This window comes from Martes martes, assembly GCF_963455335.1.
Source record: "Martes martes genome assembly, chromosome: 10".
Classification (NCBI taxonomy): domain Eukaryota; kingdom Metazoa; phylum Chordata; class Mammalia; order Carnivora; family Mustelidae; genus Martes; species Martes martes.
The window spans coordinates 84,416,398-84,428,557 of record NC_137898.1 but is presented as its reverse complement, the minus strand read 5'-3'; positions in this window follow the sequence as shown (position 1 = coordinate 84,428,557).

Below are 12,160 nucleotides of genomic sequence, written 5' to 3'. Positions count from 1 at the left end.
AACTAATGAATCATTGAAAATTATTTCAAAAACTAATGATGTACTATACTTTGGCTAGTTGAATTTAAATAATTAAAAAAGTACATAGAACAAGATGAAAATGAAAACACAACTGTCCAAGACCTTTGGGATGTAGCAAAAATGGTTCTAAGAGGGGAGTTAATAGCAATACAGGAAAACCTCAGGAAGCAAGAAACTTTTCAAATAAAAACCTAAACTTATACATAAAGGAACTAGAAAAAGAACAACAAGCAAAACTCCAAACCAGCAGAAGAAAGGAAATAAAAATATAAATAAAAATAAGTCATTCACCACAATCAAGTGGGTTTTATTCCCAGGATGAAAGAGTAGCCCAATATTGGCAAATCAATCAATACGATACATCACATCAATTAGAGACAGGATAAAAACCATATGATCATTCTAGTAGGTCCAAAAAAAGCATTTGACAAAGTAAAACATCCATTCATGATCCAAAAAAAAAAAAAAAAGAACTGCAACAAAATACATTTAGAGGGAATATACCTCAATATAATAAAAGTTATATATGAAAAGGCCATATATGAAAAATCCACAGCAAACATCATACTCAATGCAGAAAAAACTGAGTGCTTTCCCTGTAAGGTCAGGAACAAGACAAGGATCTCCATTCTCAACACTTTTTTTTTTTTAAATATAATACTGGAAGACCTGGCCACAGCAATCAGACAACCAAAAGAAATACCAAATCCAAATTAGCAAACAAATTCAAATTGGCAACTAAATCCAAATTGGCATGAAGAAAATAATCTTTCACTATTTGCTGATGACATGATACTCTATGTAGAAAATTCTAAAGACTCCATGAAAAAACTACTAGAACTCATAAATAAATTCAGGAAAGTTGCAGATTACAAAATCAATGTACAGAAATCTATTGCATTTTGATGCATTAATGATGAAAGAACAAAAAGAGAAAACAACAATCCCATTTACAATTGCACCAAAAATAATAAGATACCAAGGAATAATCCTAACCAAAGCAGTCAAAGACCTGTACTCTGAAAACTATAAAGCATTGATGAAAGAAACTGAAGATGACACAACAAAAATGGAAAGACATTCCATGCTCATGTATTGGAAGAACAAATATGGCTAAAATGTCTATACTACTCAAAGCAATCTACATACTTAATGTGATCCCTATCAAAATGTCACTAGCATTTTCCACATAACTAAGCCAACCCTAAAATTTATATGGAAGCACAAATACCCTGAATGGGCAAGGTAATTTTGAAAAAGAAAAGTAAGCTTCAGGTATTACCATTCCAGACTTCAAGTTATATTACAAAGTTGCAGGGATCAAAACAGTATGGTACTGGCACAAAAATAGACACACAGATCAATGGAACAGAACAGAAAATATAGAAATAAATCCACAATTATCAAGGCCAATTAATATTTGACAAAGCAGGAAAGAATATCCAATGGGAAAAAAACTGCCTCTTTAACAAATGGTGTTTGGGAAACTGGGCAGCTACATGCTGGACTTCTTTATTACACAGTACAAAAAAAAAAAAAAAACTCAAAATGTGTTAATGATGTACATATGAGACCTGAAACCACAAAAATCCTAGAAGAGAGCAAAGGCAGTAATTTCTTTGACATTTGCTGTAGCAACATTTTCTAGATACATTTTCCAAGGCAAGGAAAATAAAGCAAAAATAAACTATTGGTACTACATCAATAAAAAAGTTAATAATATAACCACCCTCTGATACAGCAGTTGCACTACTGGGTATTTATCCCAAAACTACAAAAACACTAACTCAAAGGGATACATGCACCCCTATGTTTATAGCAGCATTATTTATAATAGCCAAATTATGGAAGCAGCACAAGTGCCCATCAATAGATGAACGGATAAAAAATAAGTGGCATATATAGTGGCATAGCATTCAGGCATGACAAAGAATGAAATCTTATCACTTTCAACAACATGGATGGAGCTAGAACATACAATGCTAAGCAAAATAAGTCAGTCAGGTGTGCCTGGGTGGTTCAGTCAGTTAAGCATCTGCCTTTGGCTCAGGTCATGATCCCAGGTCCTGGAATCAAGCTCCATGTCCAGCTCCCTGCCCAGTGGGGAGACTGCTTCTCTCTCTCCCCCTGCTGCTCCTTGTGCTTGTGCTCTCTGTGTGTCAAATAAATAAATATTTTTAAAATGTCAGTCAAAGATAAATACCATGTGATTTCCCTTATATGTGGAATTTAAGAAACAAAAAAAAGAGCAAAGTAGAGAGAGGGACAAAGCAAGAAACAGTTAAATATAGAGAATGAACTGATGTCTTCTAGAGCGGAGGTGGATGTGGTGGGTGATATAGGTGATAGGGATTAAGGAATACATTTGTCATGATGAGCACTGGATGATGTATAGAATTGTTGAATCTTTATATTGTATACCTGAATTAATAAAACACTGAAGGGGGGTGTGGCTCAGTTGGTTAGGTGGCCAAACCTGGATTTAGGATCATGTCATGATCTCAGTGTCCTGAGATTGAGCCCTACACCAGACTCTGCACTCGGGCGGGTAGTCTGCTTGAGGATTCCCTCTTCCTCTCCCTCCACCCTTCCCTCCACTCATGCTCCCTCTCTCTCAAATGAATATATATTGCATATATATGTAAATTTACTCCACAAATTATACATGCACATTAAAAAGCTAAAGTTAGTGATGATGAACATTTTTTCATGTGTCTGATAGCCATTTGTATGACTTCATTAGAGAAGTGTCTGTTCATATCTTCTGCCCATTTTTAATATGATTGTCTGTTTTGTGTGTGTTGAGTTTGAGGAGTTCTTTATAGATCCTGGATATCAACCTTTTGTCTGTACTGTCATTTGCAAATATCTTCTCCCATTCCGTGGGTTGCCTCTTTGTTTTGTTGACTGTTTCCTTGGATGTGCAGAAGCTTTTTATCTTGATGAAGTCCCAGAAGTTCATTTTCGCTTTTGTTTCCTTTGCCTTTGGAGACATTTCTTGAAAGAAGTTGCTGTGGCTGATATCAAAGAGGTTACTGTCTATGTTCTCCTCTAGGATTCTGATGGATTCCTGTCTCATGTTGAGGCCTTTCATCCATTTTGAGTTTATCTTTGTGTATAGTGTAAGAGAATGGTCGAGTTTCATTCTTCTACATATAGCTGTCCAGTTTTCCCAGCACCATTTATTGAAGAGACTGTCTTTTTTCCACTGGATATTTTTTCCTGTTTTGTCGAAGATGATTTGACCATAGAGTTGAAGGTCCATATCTGGGCTCTCTACTCTGTTCCACTGGCCTGTGTGTCTGTTTTTATGCCAGTACCATGCTGTATTGGTGATCACAGCTTTGTAGTAAAGCTTGAAATCAGGTAACATGATGCCTCCAGTTTTATTTTTGTTTTTCAACATTTCCTTAGCAATTCGGGGTCTCTTCTGATTCCATACAAATTTTAGGATTATTTGCTCCAGCTCCTTGAAAAATACCAGTGGAATTTTGATCGGAATGGCATTAAAAGTATAGATTTCTCTGGGCAGTATAGACATTTTAACAATGTTTATTCTTCCGATCCAAGAGCATGGAATGGTCTTCCATCTTTTTGTGTCTTCTTCAATTTCTTTCATGAGTGTTCTGTAGTTCCTCAAGTACAGATCCTTTACCTCTTTGGTTAGGTTTATTCCCAGGTATCTTATGGTTCTTGGTGTTATAGTAAATGGAATCAATAAAACCACATTGGGATACCACCTTACACCAGTTAGTATGGCCAAAATTAGCAAGACAGGAAACAACATGTGTTGGAGAGGATGTGGAGAAAGGGGAACCCTCTTACACTGTTGGTGGGAATGCAAACGGGTGCAGCCACTTTGGAGAACAGTGTGGAGATTCCTCAAGAAATTAAAAATAGAGTTTCCCTATGACCCTGCAATTGCACTACTGGGTATTTACCCCAAAGATACAGATGTAGTGAAAAGAAGAGCCATCTGTACCCCAATGTTTATAGCAGCAATGGCCACGGTCGCCAAACTGTGGAAAGAACCAAGATGCCCTTCAACAGACGAATGGATAAGGAAGATGTGGTCCATATGCACTATGGAGTATTATGCCTCCATCAGAAAGGACGAATACCCAACTTTTGTAGCAACATGGACAGGACTGGAAGAGATTATGCTGAGTGAAATAAGTCAAGCAGAGAGAGTCAAGTATCATATGGTTTCACTTATTTGTGGAGCATAACAAATAACATGGAGGACAAGGGTAGATGGAGAGGAGAAGGGAGTTGAGGGAAATTGGAAGGGGAGGTGAACCATGAGAGACTATGGACTCTGAAAAACAACCTGAGGGTTTTGAAGGGGCGGGGGGTGGGAGGTTGGGGGAACCAGCTGGTGGGTATTAGGGAGAGCAGGGATTGCATGGAGCACTGGGTATGGTGAAAAAACAATGAATACTGTTACGCTGAAAAGAAATAAAAAATTTTAAAAAAATAAAAATTAAAAAAAAAACTCACAAACACGTTGTTAAGCCAAAGAAACAAAAGAGAAAAGAATTCATATAGCATGAATTCATTTATATAAAATATTAAAATAGGCCAAACTGACCTATGTTATTGGATATTAGGATAGTAGTTATCCTCGGAGGAAGAGGACAGTGACTGAAGCAGGCATGACAGAACTTTCTGGGCATGTTCACTTTGTGAAAATTCTTTGGGGTATAACTATTTCTGTATATTCCAATATATATCTATATGAGTGCTTTAGATCAATGAAAGGTTCAAAAAAGAAAAAAATTAAAATAATTATAATTTTTTAAAAAAAGCTAAACTTATTCAATATTTTATGACCCCAAACAATAAACAGACTCTAAAATCTGGCTACCTTAAGTGTGATCTATGGACATCACTGACCTTACCTGGGGCTTGTTTAAAATGCACATTCTCAGATCCTACTTTAAAGCAACTGTGTTGTAGCCATTATGCAGAAAAAGGATGGATATCACCAAAAATTTGGTTCATATGCCAAGTCTGATGAGCATATGTACACACACCCACACCCACCCACACACACACACACACACACACACAGGAAATAAAAAATCTGTTACTCACATAATGAGCTGTGCTCATTGTACAAGGTGTGACCCAAGCATGGAAATGGCCACAAAGAGACAAGAAAGGATATTGGTTTGGAATTTTTATTATGAGGTGCCTACAACAATTGGCGCTGTAAGCAGGATGTCTAGACTACAAACTACCATGACTGGAGGGGGCTTTCTTCTCTTGCTCTGGCTTGTTAATTAGATCTGCTGTCTGTCCATGGGCTTTTGGGGTGACCCATTTGACTTTGTCCTGCATTTACTTGAGTCCAACCAAGCCTCTATTACAGATTTAACTAACTTAATCAGTTAACAGTTTTTATTCTGCTGTCACTTTAAATGTATTTTTCACTGTGTTCATTTCTCAATTTCAAAAGTTTTAATTGGAATTTAGGGTCAGGTATATGGTACTAGGGCCTTCATTACAATGGCCCTGGTTCCTGTCTTTTGACCCACACCTATCTGTGTATCTCAGATTTAATTGTGTCTTGATTCTTATCAGACATAAGCCATGTCTGATATAAGACTCAGGGGAATGACTCTTAACTCTGGTAACATTAGTTGACTGCCTCAACCAGACATTAGTTCCATCCTGTGTGGCACTCAAGGAAAATGCTGGTGTCTTGTGCAATACAATGGTCCATTGTGTGGTTGCTCATATGGAAGAGCAGTTTTTATGTAGTATGCTAAGGTTACAGTCCTAAAAGAGGATGGGTCGCTATGATCCTACAAAAATACATTTGCTGCTTCTACTGCTTATGCCTCCATCACCCAAAAATATACAGAGCCTCAGAGTTGTAAGGAAAATACTCATGTCCCACCTAGTGTGCAGCCAAGGACTAATTAAACTATTTGCCATAAGAGACATCCCTAACTCTGATGGTATAAACATATATGAGCAAAATAAAGAGAACCCCCAACCCCCAAAGTAAGTCATTAGCTAAATGAAAGAAAGAAAGAAAAGAAGACAGGAAGAAAGAAAGAGAGGGAAGGAGGGGAATTTGGGGAATAAAAGAAAGACAGAAAGGAAGAAAAAGAAAAAGAAAAAAAGAAACCTGGATACTGGAGAAGGAGGTAGATGACAACAACAAAAACTGAAACAGATAAAGAATTTGAATGAATTAGACACCCCAAATTTACTAAAATAATTTATATAATGAAAAGATAATAGAATATGGGTTCTAAATTAACTAATATCTGTTGACATGCACCAATTGGCAACCTTCATAGCTTTAATACTGTGGTCCAAATTACACTTATATCTGGAGTTCCCACTAAATTTAAACAGGGTCCCAATACATATTGTAGAGCGGGTTGATCAAATATTAAAATTACAGCTTTACAAGAAAGGGGGGGGAATACAAGATCCTCCTCAAGAAATACTAGCACAACTTTTATTTACTCTTAATTTTTTGAATCATGATGATAAAAACACTGCAGCAGTAGAAAGACATTTTGGTGAACAAAAACAAGACAATGTATATCCCCCAATCTGGTGGAAAAATATTACTTCTAATCAATGGCTCCCCAGTAACTTAGTTACCAGGGGGAAAGGATATGCATGTGTAGTACATCATGAAGCTGTCAAGCCCATATGAGTGACTTCTTATTTCATAAAGGTTTGTCATGAGCAAGAGGAAAAAATCTGGATTCGTACCAGCCCCACTGATCATCCACTTTGAGGGGCTCATGCTACAGAGCACCAAAATCATAACACCAGGGATAAACAGAGAGAAGGTTCCAACATGGGGTCAGATAAAGAAGTTGGCAATGAAAGCAGAGGAAGTTCTGTAGAATAAACAGTGCCCATTCACCTCTAGCAACATGGTGGTAACTATCATGGCCCTCACCACTGTAGCCGTAAGTCTTCCTTGATGTTATGCACAAATAGATAACTTCACTTTATTGGGCATGTATACCTAATCTTCCCCTGCTCCATCCAGTGAGTGGGGAGAAGATATAATACCAATTTATTTGAATGCCTTAAGATGGGTACCTGGACCATTGGATCCTAGATTGCCATTATTGCCCCAAGATGAAGGCATAAACATTAATCTTACCTTGGGATATCAAAATAGATCAAAATGTATCAGCAATCATTACAGTTGTTTTATCCCTGGAATGATGATCAAAGATGGTTGATGGCCTTTCCTATTAATAATAGTCTGATTAAAGCTCAGTCATATTTACTTTCTACTAAAGGATTCCATGCCAATGAATATTGGAGTACTAGCTATAACAGAGCAGCACCCTCTATTCCCAAATGCAAATTGATACAGATGTGGACCAATAAGGGAGCTAGTTCCTTATGGGAAGATTGTGGAGCTTCTCACCCCAGTGTGGTTATTAATGATTCCTATGGAATTGTATGAGACTGGTCCCCTAAGGGGGTGGCAAGCACCAATTGCACTTAGAGACCTTGCTCCTTTCATCAGAACTTAAAATGACAAGTTTCTGATTGCCTTACTTTACCACAAGCCTCTACTCAGGGAAATGCATCTCTAGTCTGACATGGGCAAGAACTTTTGGTGCCATCCCCTTTTGTTGATTATCATAAAAGACAAAAGAATTTATGGAAGGTCACCACTGCTTTAAATCACCTAAGACGGGGCGCCTGGGTGGCTCAGTGGGTTAAAGCCTCTGCTTTCGGCTCCGGTCATGGTCCCATGAGCCCCACGTCGGGCTCTCTGCTTGGCGGGGAGACTGCTTCCTCCTCTCTCTTTGCCTGCCTCTCTGCCTATCTCTATCTGTCAAATAAATTAAAAAAATTTTTTTTAAAAAAATAAAAAATAATAAAAAAAATAAATCACCTAAGAGTTTGGAAGAGCTCTTACATTTATCAATCCAATCATTATACATTCACCTTTTCCCTGATAGAGAAGAATGGGTAAGAGCATGTGTTAAAGATCCTTATGTTTTTGTTTTCAGAAAAATGACTTTTGATCATAACAAAAGAGAAATATACTGTCCCAAATGTAAAATGTTCACTTGCGTGGATGAGAATGTTTACACAGACAATTCTATTATTCTCATAGTTAAAAGAAAAACAGGCATCTGGTTACTGGTGAAACACCACCATATTTGGGAAAACTCTCCAGATATGCATGTACTTTTAACAGTTTTGAAGGACTGTAGAAGAACTGTAGAATAAAAAAGGTTTCTTGGGCTGCTTGTAGCAGCTACTTGAGGAATTATAGCCATGACTACCAGAGCTACAACTGCTGGAATGGCCTTGCATCAGACTGTACAAACCATGCAATTTATACAAAACTGGCACGAGAATGATAGCAAGGCCTTGAATCAGTAAATAATCATAGATCAAAGATTAAATGAAAAAGTCTCTGATTTAGAATCGGCTGTGATATATATAGGAGATGACCTTCAAAATATAAAGCTTAGCCTCCACCTTTTATGTGATTGGAATTTTCTTCCTTCTGTATTACTCCCTATGCCTATAATGAATCAGATATATCATGGAGCAAGATACGCCATCATATTATCAGTCATAATGGTGATAATTTGACTTTGGATATCAAACATAATCAAGACACTATTCAAGGCATTGCTAGCTCATCATTACAATTAGTTCCAGGAGTGAGTTTTGCCCAAATGATTAGTGATATTCTGTCTGATCTAAACCTTTTTGGTTGGATCAAACAAACTGGTCTTGGCATTATAGGTGGAATGATAATTCTTTTTATTGCTATAATCTTTTATGCTTAGTCCTCAGATGTGCACGAAAATCCTTCTGACAACTAACGGATGGAGAAGTTGCAAAATTGACCTTCCTACTTCTACACAAACAAAAAGGGGGAAATATAACCATCCCTCAGAATACTGCTTAAAATATAACCAATGAGGTGTGTACTGGTCATGCAAGCATGCTTAAAGATGACCTTGAGAAAAACATGTACTAGCAGCAGGCTTCTGGTGGAGAGGATCATATACATCCTTGAAGCTGAGAAGCTGGGGATACCTGGCTCACTCAGGGTGGAACACCACCTGCTTCCCTTTTTTGTTGTCTCCCCCTGCCTCAGAGAAAGCCTGCTGTTAAGGTAATCCATTTAAGTGTGCTTGCTCAACAAATTCCATGCTGCTTGACTAGACAACTTACTATTCTTCTTGTTTACCTATAAGACTTGTGATCAACATATGAGTCACATTCCTTCTTGTTTACCTACAAGATCTATGGCTAATGTATAACCTTCTTGTTCTCCTTTGTTGGTTGTAATCTTGTATCTAATAAATATGGGACTGAAGAATTGTTCAGGGCGACAGTCCTTCCAGCTGTCATCTCCTGCTCCCTCTCCTTCTTACAACTGCTTTGTTTGTGCCTCACTCTTCTCCCATGAGCTGTTAGGAAGTGACGCTAGAGACTCTGGCCCCCCATAATGGCTTTAAGTTGCCCATGGGCTTCTGATGCAAGAAATTTCCCTCCTCAGCTCCAACTTATATATAATTAGAGTGGAAACTGCTGGCCACACACTGGTATTCCCTCTCTCAGGTCCTGGGCCCATGATCACACCCCCCCAAAGCCAGTTTTCTGGGTTATAAAAGCAGCACCCTACAAACCCAACATGGCCTGAGGCAGGACGGATTCAAACCTCAGTCCCCTGGCATATCCTACTTGTGAGAAGAGGTAGTCTCCCCTATACTCAGTCTCTTGTCATAGTGCTAGAGGAGGTGACTTCTCTCACAGATTGCTTGACTACTTAGGGAGCCCTTTGATCTTAACTGAGTGAACAACGAAGAGAGTCCATCTGTGTATCTAACATATATAGAGTTCAATGAAGATTTATTGCTTTTCATCCCTTAGCTGGGATGTCAGCACAACTGGTCAAATTTCAGAGAGTTATCTTAGCACCAAATGACCTGTTTAAAAATTAGATCCAGTTGCACATTTTTACAGATTCTGCCATTTGCTGGACCAACCTATGGCAAAAGCAACATTCCTTGTACAAGGCTTTACCCTTTTTGGTAAAGAATCCTGGGAATCTCTTGCCTCAGATACCTAAAATATAAATTCACACTAAATGTGTCCCTGTACATAATAGAAACACAATACAAGGCATCAACAAGACACTTCCTACCCTGTTCAGAGTTCCAGAATTCACTGATAGTGACCAATACACTCATTTTACTTCTCAGAATACACACTGCTACTCTCTTGAATAGGACTTTCAACGGAATTTTCTGTTCTGTTACCAGCCACACAGAAAACCATAATGGCTTACTTCAGTAATGAATCTTGGAACACTGCATCAAAAACTAATGATGTGGGGCACCTGGGTGTCTCAGTGGGTTAAGCCTCTGCCTTTGGCTCAGATCGTGATCTCAATGTCCTGGGATCAAGCCCCACATCAGGCTCTCTGATCAGCAGGGAGCCTGCTTCCCCCTCTCTCTCTGCCTGCCTCTCTGCCTACTTGAGATCTCTCTCTCTGTCAAATAAATAAATAAAATCTTAAAAAAAAACCCTAATTATGTATTTTATGGTGACTAACATGCCACAATAAAAAAAATAAAAAAAGAATCAGTAAACAAAACATGGCACATTTTAGTCATCGGACATATGATGACTGGGGTGAATTGTAATAAAGAGTCTATTCTCTCTCTCTCTCTCTCTCTCTCTCTCTATATATATATATATATATATATATATATATATATCCTGACAGCTCTTAAGCCTCGCCCTTCTCCCTTCCTCTTCAGCTGTACCTCTGAGCAAGAGAAATAATAAGGCCCAGTGCTCTTTCTTTGCCACCTGAAATAAGTTCAAAACCATGCATAAGAACCCCCATCCACCCCACCCAAACCACTCTAAAAACTCTAAGCCAGTTTTCTTTTATGGCTCTTTCCAGCCATTTCTGGAATGCTTGACAGCTGTTCTGCTCTTTTCAGTAAGTCTCATTATATAAATAATAATCCTTTCCATACCCTCTCAGTGATGTATGACACCACAATCTCAATGTTTCAGCTAAATTTTTGGTGGAAGTACATCCTACTTCACAGTGACTACAATGTCCACCAAATGAGAATATACTTCTTTTTAACTGTCCCCAAATGAATAAAACTTTAAGCACTGCTCTGAAGGACAGCATTATTATTTTTGTTATTTTTTAAAAGATTTTATTTATTTGTGTGAGAGAGAATGAGAGCACGAGCCATGGGGACAGGGAGAAAGAAGCAGGCTCTCTGCTGAGCAGGGAACCCGAAGTTGGGCTCAGTCCCAGGACCCAGGCTCATGACCTGAGCCAAAGGCAGACACTTAACTGACTGAGCCACCCAGGCACCCCTCACTTATATAGGAATCTAAAAATAGATTCTTTTTTTTTAATTTTATTTTTTCAAATTTCCAAGATTCATTGTTTATGCACCACACCCAGTGCTCTATGCAATACTTGCCCTCCTTAGTACCCACCACCAGACTCACCTAACCCCCCATCCCAGTCCCCTCCAAAATCCTGTTTGTTTCTCAGAGTCCACAGTCTCTCATGCTTCATCTCCCCTCTGATTTCCCACAATTCATTTTTCCTTTCCTTCTAAAGTCCTCATGTTATTCCCTATGCTCCACAAGTAAGTGAAACAATATGATAATTGACTCTCTCTTCTTGACTTATTTCACTCAGCATAATCTCTTCCAGTCCTGTCCACGTTGATTCAAAATTTGGGTATTCATCCTTTCTGATGGAGGTGTACTATGCCACTGTATATACATATATTCTTTACCCATTTGTCTGTAAAAGGGCAACTTGGCTCTTTCCACAGTTTAGTGATTGTGGTCACTGCTGCTATGAACATTGGGGTACATATGGCCCTTCTTTTCACTACATCTGTATCTCTGGGATAAATATCTAGTAGTGCAATTGCAGGGTCATAGGGTAGCTCTATTTTTAATTTCTTAAGGAATCTCCACACTGTTTTCCAAAGTGGCTGCACCAACTTGCATTCCCACCAAGAGTGCAAGAGGATTCCCCTTTCTCCACATCCTCTCCAACACACATTATTTGCTGTCTTGTTAATTTTGGAATTCTGGTTTTTTAAAAAGATTTTATTTA